The following is an 11,985-nucleotide window of genomic DNA, read 5'->3' as shown; positions in this document are numbered from 1 at the left end:
TTGTGCGAATTTTTATGTTAAATTTTGGATACTCACTAGCAGAATAGGAAAATGGTTGAGAAATCTGTAATCCAAGAGTGTGGGGGAGCCATGACAACAAATATAAATTCTGATTACAAATCAGTAATTACAATAACAAGAGTTTGAGTATGTATTTCTATTAAACTTCAGAGATCCTTGTGTTGAGCAAGGACCAAACATCTACAATGTCATCCATTTTATCTGATGAGATACTTTAATTGTAACAGAGCAAATAACATTCATTCTAACAAAGAGCTTCCATTCAAAATAGACTTGTGCCCTATCAAAGGCTGATGAAATGGTTGAGTCAAGGTGAGATCCAAACAGAAATCTGATAAACCACTGACCCTTGACTATCAAAGATGCCTAGGTCAATAATGCATGAGCATTAACCATAAATAGTGTAAAAATTCAATGACACCACGGAATTTCAGTTAAGATGAATTAAGTAATAAATTGTATGACTTTTTGAGTGATAGCTCTTTCAAGTTTCTATTTTTTTATCTCAATTTGTGTAAAACAGTACAAGAAAAAGAAATAGAAGTGTAGCCAGAGCTTTAAAGATTGGCTGGAGTTTGATGCTAACATTGGAACTGAACGGAAATACGTAACAGAAAAAATTTATCTGGAAACAAAATTTGATACTAAAATTTGTGAAATGAATTCTCCCTAAATGGAAAAAGGAATATCTTGTGATTACATGTGTAATACTAAATTATAATAATTGTTGTTCGTGAAATTAAAGTTTCCTTGTATAGTTTTACATGTTTTACTGTTTGTTTTGCCTTGGCTTAAGAGGAAGAAAACTATTTCCATTTTCTTTTCATTATGGAAATCCATGATTCAAACGTGATTCAAACAAGATTCAAACATTTCTTTTTATTCCTACCCTTACTCCTTACATCTGGTATGGATTAACCTGCACTAGGCCCCTCGTTTTTTTTAACTCTGATTAGTGGAATAGAAATCTGATAGCTCATTCTTCCCTGAGTTCTATATTTATGAAAAAGAAAGATACTCAACTTCTACCAACATTTTGGCAACCTTTTCTTTCCATTAAAATGTCCTGTTTTCATGCTTTTTAATTAAATGAACTTACTGCATAGTTCCATCAAGCGGGTCCGAGAGCTGATGTAATGTTCCTTCTGAGATCAGGCATGTAAGTATAAACAAGAACACAAAGAAGCAAGGAACTTAGGGATTTATAAAAAGAACTGGGGTTTACGTCTTAAAGAAAAAAAATGGAATTTTAAAATTTATTTCTGCAAATAATCAGTTTACTTAGATGTTGGTGATTATATAGTTACATTGTGTAACATGTTTGTTACTATGGAAATAATCAGACACAAAACACAAAGGTACTGCCTTGATAAGGATATGACAGCAAAATGGCATTGCTCATTCAAAAATTTGGTTCACTCCTTGTTTTCTGGTAACAAGTTGTTGGTAGGTTGTTATAGTCAACAGGAGTGCTGCTAGAAAAGGATGGAATTGCTGCACACAGATTCATGCTGTGGTTTGGGCAATGATGTAGGAAAACCTAAGACAGTCAATGTGTTCTTCATATTTCTCCTACAATACAGAAAACGTGCACCTAAGCATCATGGTTTCACTTGTAGTGTGTCTATCACACAACTTCCAAGTTTCTCTTCTCTTCATTCTGTATGTCTAAGTCTTGTGGAGACATTATTTTCATAAAAGCACTGAGCTTGTCAGTCCCTGGATCCAGCTGAGGAGAGAGTAATGTGAAAAGGGCTCTCATCCGGTGTAGGCTCTTCCACTAATGTGTGACATTTTCAGCAGGTCATTTAAACCCGTGGCAGATAGTAGGTGTATGAATCTGTGTGTGTGAATAAATGTTTCTTTGTTTGTTTTAGGATTCTCAGCCCTAGCCTATAATCTATAGACTTATAGAAACAAAGGAAATAACAAAATGTCAATCTTTACAATTCTGTGAAATAACCATAGAGGTACTGAGCTTACTCTCTGAGTATAAATAAAAGCTTAAATAAATAATCCTAAATTCAGATTTACAATATTTACCTTTTGTTTATATGCAATATATTAATGTGATACTACCATTTTCACCAGAAAATATTGATACGAAAAAAAAGTACAAATAAAGGATTCCAAATTTTTTTAAATACAATGTTATATGAATGATAAATCTTAATTAATTTACTAAAATTAGACATGTAAGAGTTGTAGAAATACACTTGAGATGGCTAACCAAAGACAAAAGAGTGGGAAGAAAAAAGCTACTGGGGTGCTACTCCCCTGGGTACCAGCCAGCTGAGGCAGCATGTTTAGTTTTTCCTTGCTTTTTCCAAAATGCCTTACAAGAACAATTTGGTAGAAGAAATATTTATTTTGGCTTGTGGTTTCAGACATCTCAGTTCGGTACCAGCAGACTTTAAGGTAGAAACATGATGGCAGAGAGCATGGCAGAGAAACGCTGCTCAGCTCATGACAATAGGAAGCAGAAAGAGATCCAGTGAGACCCAAAGGGGCAAGGAACAGAGTCCTCAATGCCATGCCCTCAGTGACCTGCTTCCTTCAACTATACCCCTCCTGTCTACAGTTATCACCCAGTAGCCTATTGAAATTATTAATCTACCAAATTATTAAATCCACTGATGGAGTTGCAGACCTCAGAAGCCAATCATTTTCCCCTTTAAAATGATGCATTGATTAACACATGAGCTTTTGGGGGACACTCCCTCCCCAAACCATAATTGCAGCCAATTACCAATGAAGTGTTATCCTATCAAAGGACGTGAAAACCATCTGTCATCTCTCCTCTCCACCTTCTTCAAGCCCACGGAGTGGAATGACTTTCCACTAGTGTTAATCCGTGACTTATCCAGCCTTTCCCACTTGTTTCTCTTTTAAAAAAATTTCTTTAAACTCAGTTCATGTGCCCCTTTTGAATACACTTTCTTCTGTGAAACAGGCCAACTTGAAAGATGAAATCTTTAAATCCTAGAGAAATGAATGTGGAAAGAATGATTTATCATGGATGTATTATCATTTGCAGTTTTATGAAAACAAAGTTTATGATAGCTGTAATAAATGCTGCCCTAAATACTAGATCAAAAATAAAACAGTTTGAAGAGCTTCAGAACTAGACAAAGATATGGCAGCATATTGAAATTATCAGACCAGAAATTTACAGTGACTATGATCAAAATGCTAAGGAAAGTGGATAAAATAACTGCATAAATGAAAAAAAAATGGGCAATGTAAGCATAAAAATAAAATTTGTAAAAAGGAATTATAAAAAAATACTAGAGATCAAAAATACTAAAGAGAAATAGTGAATGCCTTTGATGGGCTCACTAGTAGAATGGAAATGATAAAAGAATTCGGGTTTGAGGATATTTCAATAGTGTCAAAACTGGAAAGTAAAGATTAAACGAACTCCAGGAAAACAATAAAAGGCATTAGCACACACATAAGGAGCATTCCAGAAGGAGAAGATTGGAAGGAATGGAAGAAAAAATTGAAAAAGATGTCTGGAGTTTCTGCCCAAATTAATGTCAGACACCAAACCACATATTAAGGACACTGAGTAGAATTAATGACCAAAAGCTGCAAATAAGAACATAATTTTCAAATTGCAGAATATTAAAGACTAAAAAAAAATCCTGTGAGAAAACTTAGGAAGAAATACAGAAACACCTTATCTATACTATATAACAGAATAAGAATAAAAAAAAATAGATACAACTACTACTCAGAAACCAAGAAAAAGAGTAGTTAAACATTAAAATTGTCAAGATTAAAAATATCTATTACACGGGAATTATTCATTCTGTTTATAGTCTTCAAAAGTTAAGGGAAAGCAGGGGAAATAGTGTTTCATAGACAAAAGTTGAGGGAAGCCGGGTACGGTGGCACACACCTGTAATGCCACCAGTGTGGGAGTCTGAGACAGGAGGAGAGCAAGTTCAAAGCCACCCTCAGCAACTTAGCAGAACCCTCAGCAACTCAGGGAGACCCTGTTTCAAAATAAAATTTAAAAAGGCTGGAGATGGGGTTCAGTGGTTAAATATTCTTGAGTTCAATCCCTGGTACCAATAAAGAAAAAGACCTATACTGAAAAAATTAGTTAATTCAAGAAGCTAAGAAAAGGATGTAAAAGGCAAACAGATTGGAAAGGAAGAAATAAAACTGTCTTTGTTTGCAGATGACATGATTTTTATGAAAATCTAAAAAAAATAATAAAAATTTTCTTTTTGGAGGGGGAACTACCAGGGATTGAACTCAGGGGCACTCAACCACTGAGCCACATCTCCTCTGGTATTTGGTATTTTATTTAGAGACAGGATCTCACTTATTTGTTTAGTACCTCACTTTTGCTGAGGCTGGCTTTGAACTCATACTCTTCCTACCTCAGTCTCCTGAGCTGCTGGGATTACAGGCTTGTGCCACTACATCCAGCTACAAAATTTTTTCTTGAACTAATAAGTGATAATAGTAAACTTTCAGGATATAAGACTCATTTATAATCTCTCACTTTTCAATATAAGAGTCATGAACAAGTGGAATTTGAAATTAAAAACATACTCTCATTTGTATTGGCACCTTCCAAATAGAAAATATTTAGGTATAAATGTAACAAAATATATACAAGCTCTATATGAGGAGAACCAATAAATTTTGATGAGAGAAATGAAAAAGAAACCTAAATAAGTGAAGACATATCCCACAGTAAAGCATAACAGAACTCCATGTTGTCAAGAAATCAGTTCTTCCCAACTTGATCTATAAGGTTCAATGCAATTTTACAAAAGCACATCAAGTTATTTTGTGGCTATTGACATATTCTAAAGCTTATGTAGAGAGGCAAAAGACTCAGAATAACCAAAGCAATTAATGATGGGGAGACAAAGGGGCAGAGGCGTGACACTATCTGACTTGGAGAGAATAAGTCTACAGTAATCAGTGTACACCTAGCAAAGGAGTAGATAAATAGATCAATGGAACAAAGTACAGAAAGCAGAAATAAACCCAGATAACTGTCAATTGATCTTTGACAAGAAATGAAGGCAATAAAATGACATTAAAGACATTCTTTACAAAACAGTGTTGGAACAACTGGAAATTCATATTCAAAATAAAAAAATGAATGCAGACATACACTCTGTATCCTTTTCTAAAAGGTAGTTAGAATGCTAACAGACATAAGTGTGAGGCTCAAAAACATAAAACTCCTAGAATATAGCACAGGAAAATACCTGAGTGGCCATGACAATGGCAATGACTCTGGATAACACCAAAAGCACAGTGCATCACACAATAATGGATAATCTGGATTTTTTTAAAGTTAAAATCTTCTGATCTATAGAAGATAATGTGAAGAGAATGAGAAGACAAGCCTCAGATAAGAAAAAAAAATATTGGTCAAAGATACATCTGACAAGGGACTTATCTGAAATATACAAAGAACTGTAAAAAGTCAGCCTTAAGTACCCAAACTAAAAATTAGCCAAGACAAAACATTGTAACAGACACTACATAAAAAAAAAAGCAGAGATAGGAAATAGGACAGCAAAAGATTCTCCACATTACGTATGTATCATTAGAGAAACTCAAATTAGCACGCTCCTGAGATACTGCTGCACACATAGTATAATGATCAAAATACAGAGGATTGATGATACTGGGGTAGAAATGAAGCATCAGGAACTCTATTTCAATACTGATGGTAACATAAATCAGTATAGCTACTTTGGGGGAGAGTGGGCAGCTTCTTGCAAGTACCATGATGAAACTGCCAGAATTCTTCCATGTTTTCTGTACAGCTTACCTACATTCACATTCTAGCCTCTCTTCATGTTGGAAAACTTAGGATCTTTGGGGGTTTCTATCACCTTCTTCTTTCAAACAGAACTTGAGAGGCTGAAGCAGGAGGATTGCAAGTTCAAAGCCAACCTCGGCAATTTATCGATGCCCTAAGCAATTTAGCAAGATCCTGTCTCTAAATAAAATATAAAAAATATATAAAAAGGTATGGGGATGTAACTCAGTGATTAAGTGTCCCTGGGTTCAATCCCTGGTACAAAGAAAGAGAGAGAGAGAGAGAGAGAGAGAGAGAGAGAGAGAGAGAGAGAAAGAAAGAAAAGAAAGGAAGGAAGAAAGAAAGAAAGGGAGGGAGGGAGGGAAAGTTTATATGATTTCCAGGGACCTCCATTCATTTAATCTTCCTGACAGACAACCTGCACAGTTGTGCTATGAGGCTAGAAAGGTATACACTGTTTCTGTGAAGAAGACCTTCCACTTCTTTAAACTTAGGTCCATTTAAGAGAGAAAAAAATTTACAGACATACATCTTTCTTTCATACCGCAGACTCTTTCTTTCTAGTTAGTAACAGCAGCAAATAGAGATATTCATTCCAACTTACTTGAGTTTTTGTTGTGTTACTGTATAAATAAAATGAGAAAAATGAAACAATTATATTTCTAATGTTTGCAGGATATCCCCTTAGACAGGTTGTAGAAAAAGAAAACAAGCCTAGGGAGGTGATAACAAAATATTTAAATACCTAGGGATCTTTAGCCATTGAAACTAATCATTCAGGGTTCTAATTTCTTTTACATTTAATTCTCATCTTTTAACTTAAGTTTATGAGCATAATCTATATTTTCTTAAAAATTTACTCTTGGGTGTTTCTGTTGGAAAAATAAAATGAATGCATTTAATGTTAATGTTATGAGGCTTTGGTGTTAGTTACCTCTGGAAAAAGATGTTAGTATAGCCAGGTTGTGTTTATAAGGCATAAAATCAATCAGATCTGTGGCTACAGATTTGAAGAATTAAATGCAGGAGAAAAAGAACAAAGGATACACATGCGAAGTTCCACATTTAGTGTTACTCTAATTTTGGAGTTCTGTGAAAACCAAAGGTGTAGGGGCGAGGGTTGTAGTTCACTTGGTAGAGCATTTCCTAGCATGTGTGAGGCACTGAGTTGGATCCTCAGCACCACATAAAAACAAATAAATAAAATAAAGGTATTAAAGTATTAAAGGTGTAAATCATAGAGTCGAGAAGTAGTAATAAGTTTAGTGTTTGAAATAAATTCTTCTCTCCCCAATCTATAGATATTATTCTGGGTGGATATAAAGGCTTGCACACACTCAACAATTAGCCACAGACTCTTTCTTTCTAAGAGCAGCAAATAGAGACATTCATTCCAACTTACCTACTTGAGTTTTTTGTTGTGTGACTGTATAATTAAAATGGGAAAAATGAAACAATTATATTTCCGATGTTAGCAGGATATCCCCTTAGACAGGTGGTAGAAAAAGAAAATAAGCCTAGAGAGGTGATAACAAAATACTTAAATACCTAGGGATCTTTAGCCATTGAAACTAATCATTCAGTTTTAATCAGTGCCCAAACTGCTGTATTTCCAACTCAAAAAATCCACCAAAATCACAATCCATTGAAGGCAAGGAATAAATTTCACTGAACTATTTGTGATTTGTTTATGTTGGGCCTGGAGTGAATGTGAATATGGCTATATCTGGTCAAGTGTGACATTGTGACTCAGGAAAATTCCTCTATCATAAGCCTTTTGCATGTTAAAAGTCGTTAATTGTTAGGATTTATTTTCAACATTAATCTAAAGCAACAAATTTACGTAACATGCTAGAAATTTTCCTGTTGTAACAGACATGGTATTGGAAGCACATCTAACTTTTTATGACACCCTTTAAAATTTGAGTTTACAAGTCTAACTATGATCAGTTGTTTTCAATTATGACAAACAATATCAGTCTTAAAAAATGCATACTTGCCTACCACATCTCAATTATGGTTCCTTAAACACCACAGTAAAATTACATTAACTCCATGTTTGTATTTCTTTTGTCAAGCAAAGCAGTAGTTTTTGACTACTCACTGAAAACTGAGTTAGTTTAAAATTACAGACATATTTTTCCTGTATTAAAATAATTTCACTTTATTATTAAAATGAACTTGCCATATAATTTTGAAAAGTGTCATTATCTCTTCTGTTTCAATATATTTGATCTTTTATGTGGTAACTGTCACATAGCAAAAATTAAGTAAAAGGAATATGGTTAAAATGTATAGCCTTTATGCTCTTTTCTCCAAAATTAAAATAATGAATGATTAGGAAAAATATTGTGCAAACTGAAGACAATTTAGTAAGTAACATTTAGAACATGCTCTAAAAACTTAAAACTTAAAAATAATTATATTTTTATAAATACATGTTAAAATTCAATTTAATGTCAGACTTTACATTTGTTCTTTTCTACTGGTGCATATATATATATATATATATATATATATATATATATATATATATATTTAGAAATTAACCAGTACTACCTAACTTGATAATTTTATTGAGAATTTTAAAGGTGAATAAATATTCATATATATATATATATATATATATATATATATATATATATTTTTTTTTTTTTTTTCCAGGATATTTTCCCAAAAAAATACAAAAGTATAACATTTAGTCTGAACTATATATTTTTCTCTGTTGCCACATGTACTGTGATTAATAAGAGATTGCTTTTATTTGTATTTTTTCAGTGGATTTCCTCTTTGGATGGTACATGAAAAGTTAAAATATCTGAACTTAGACATAGTTAAAAGAGCATGTAAATGAATTTCCAGTGTAATTTACATTATCCAAATCATGATTATTTTTTCTTCATCCAATATCCTATCAAGATTTCTTTTAAATTTTGATAGGCCATTTGAAATATTTCTTCTTAACACAATGAACAACAAAGTGTTCCATTTGAAGGAATGATTTCAATGAAAGAGAGTCTATATGATATTTGCACTCTTATATGAGAAAAGTTACCTGAAAAACCATAATCATATCCAGTGAATACCACTTTTCATAATTGACAAAGCATTTCATAAGGTGAAAGCAAAATCTTAGCAGAATAATCCACAAAATTAAGACTTATTGAGTTCTCACATCAATTGGTGACACCTTTCTTTACTTCTTTCATTTGAACATGAAAATGACTATTTTCTCTATATAAATGATTTTCAGAAAATGCAATCATAAAACAAAAGCATAACTTTTCCAAAACTGTGGTTTTATTTATTTGATTTGTAATGTATACATAGATAAAATTGTATATATATATTTTTAAATACTGGTAGCCATTTAATTATAATAAAGAAAATGCTACAGCATCAAAAGAAGTTTCCACCTTTATAAGAAAAACAAGACTTGGGTCATTAGTCTTTAATAACTTTTATTGTAATGGGACATTGAAACAATTACCACTAAGAGAAAATGATTTAGCTAACTGTGAAAGCAATTCAGGAGCAGTTAAATACTTACAAATGTTTTTCAGATTTGGTCTGTGAGTTTAATGGCCATCTATGGACAGATGATCATCTTTAATATTAGAAATGCTTTGCATGATAGTATGGAACTTGTCCTAGAAAAACAGGCAAATTCCTTAGGTGCTCTTATCAAATACAGAACTACTTAACAATGTGCCCTACCATTGTTTCACATGAGCACATTTTCAAAATAAAGCAAATCATAGATTCAACATTTCAATTAAGTCAATAAACATGATTCTAAATTCTTGAAAGGCCAGTTTCAATTTTCTTATGTTTTACAAAACTTTCCAAATTATGAGTCTCCTAGTTTAACAAAAATCTAATATTTGATGTGGTTTTGGTATGAAAACACTTTCTAAAAAACTCTGTGCCTCTTTCTGTTTTAGAAACAACACATTAATTTGCAGAAAACTTTGATGATACAGTAGATTTCTATAATTTTCTGTGTCTCACTGAAAATTATATTCCCGTTATGTGTGCCATATGCCCCAGCTTCACTGCAAATATTTTCTTAGGAAAAATAACCTTGTGCTAGGGATTTAAAATGGTAATGAGAATCATCAGAGAACCTTTTGCCCATTGCTAACACTTTGTCTGAAGTCTAACAATAGTTGTATTCTGTTTATACACTGAAAGCCCAGACTATTACCAGTATTTCTGGGAATTCCAGAAGAAATTTAGCATATTTCAGAAATTTCTTTTGGTCTCTGATGATTTTTCTCTCTACTCTCTCTCCTACTCTCATAGACCACTTTTGTGCCTTTTTATAGTTTACATCTTTTCCTTTCAAAACTAACTTTGCCAGGGTATTACTGTTTTGGTTTAAACCTATGTAAATATTCCTTCTTAATTCAGAATGTGATTAATTCAAGACTCTAACATTTCATGATAAATTTGGAAAAACTGGAAATAACAAATTATAAAGCATAAAAGCAAATCCTTGAATTGACTGTTATGTATTACTAATTGCAAGATGGCTTACATGAAGTCTAACCCTAGAAAGATTTTCTGTAACATATAGCATGCTTTACTCAGGTAGCAAAATTCAGACTTCGGACAGTGGGAATGACTTTTACCTTGGATCCTGCACTTGAATCTCCATGAAAATTAAAACTGCTTCATCAACTTGTAGACTAAGGCTCATGATCCAGCAAAAATAATAATAGCTTTCAAAAATGAAATTGTGAAAGGAAATATGAAAGCTTTTACATAAATATATGAAGAAATAGCCAAGATCTGTGACAATCTTCTTTCTGGGGGATAGGGGGTGGGCAGGGATTGAACTCAGGGGCACTTGACCACTGAACCACATCCCCAGCTGTTATTGTGGTTTTTGTATGTGAGTTGTCTCCCAAAAGTTTACATGTGAGACAATGCAAGAAAGTTCAGAGGAGAAATGATTGGGTTGAAGAGGTTTTCACCCAATCAGTGATTTATTTACCTGATTGGGATTAGTTGAGTGGTAATTGAAACAACAGGGTGCAGCTGGAAGAGGTAGGAATTGGGGTGTGGCTTTGGGTAAATATTTGAATCTGGTGGGTAGTCTTTCTCTGCTTTCTGATCATGATGTAAGCTGCTTCCTTCAAAAAGAGTCCCAAGGATTGGGACTTGTATAGGCTAAGACCTCTGAAACTGTGAGCGCTCAAATAAACTTTTCCTCCTAAAATTGTTCTTCAGATCTTTTAGTTGCAGCAGCAAAAAAGCTGACTAAAACACCAGCCTTATTTTGTGTTGTATTTGGAGACAAGTTTTCACTGAATTGCTTAGCGCCTCATTTTTTCGAGGGTGGCGTTGAATTTAACAATTCTCCTGCCTCAGCCTCCAGAATCACTGGGATTACAGGAGTGGGCCACTGCACCTGGTTAAGATCTGTGATAATCTCGGGTTATTTGTTGCATGGCCTGTGGAAATAGAACTGTACCAGTCTTTCATATCACAGGAGATTATTTCTGGGTCAGGTGTTAAGAAAGACTTAAAACTGTTAATAGACTCATTACTCTCTGTTGTACTCTGATAATTAGTATAGGAGAAATACCAGGAATAGACATAATCTTCTGGTGATGATAGTAGACTTGTAATCTTCAGCCTTACTTGGGGGCACATCTAAGTTCCAGTTCCAGCAGCAAAGTTGTTAAAAGGAACCAAGATTGACTCCTTGGAACTGATGATAACAGTAGTTCATCTCCTCCTTATCTGAGGCACTCCTCCAGTTCCCAGGTGAAAACTGAGGTTATAAAGATGTTTTCCCCTTAAGAGTTACTTGAAAGAATAACCAAAACTTTCAGATACTTATATGACACAATAATTATCAGAACTAAATCTTTTATACTAAATATATTGAACAAAGATTTTTATTCTCTATTGAAAGTTGTAATGTGTTAGAGGAAAGCATTTGCTTGAGACAAAGAAGTTTTCTGAGTTATGAACATTTTAGTATTAAGTTGAATGTTTGCTTTTTTATACTTTAAAATAGCAAACAGAACATACTACATTATTCCACATTATTATAAAACACAGACCAAATGTTTAATATCTTAAAACTTTCAGTTCCAGAAGTACTGATAATCTTGGTATAATAAAAATGCAAAAAAAAAAAAAAAGGT

Source organism: Marmota monax, unplaced genomic scaffold (genome assembly GCF_021218885.2).
Source record: "Marmota monax isolate L192 unplaced genomic scaffold, Marmota_monax_Labrador192_F-V1.1 WCK01_AAM20220418_F8-fsc00084, whole genome shotgun sequence".
Lineage (NCBI taxonomy): Eukaryota > Metazoa > Chordata > Mammalia > Rodentia > Sciuridae > Marmota > Marmota monax.
The sequence above is the reverse complement of the archived record's forward strand: the minus strand, read 5'-3'. Positions refer to the sequence as shown.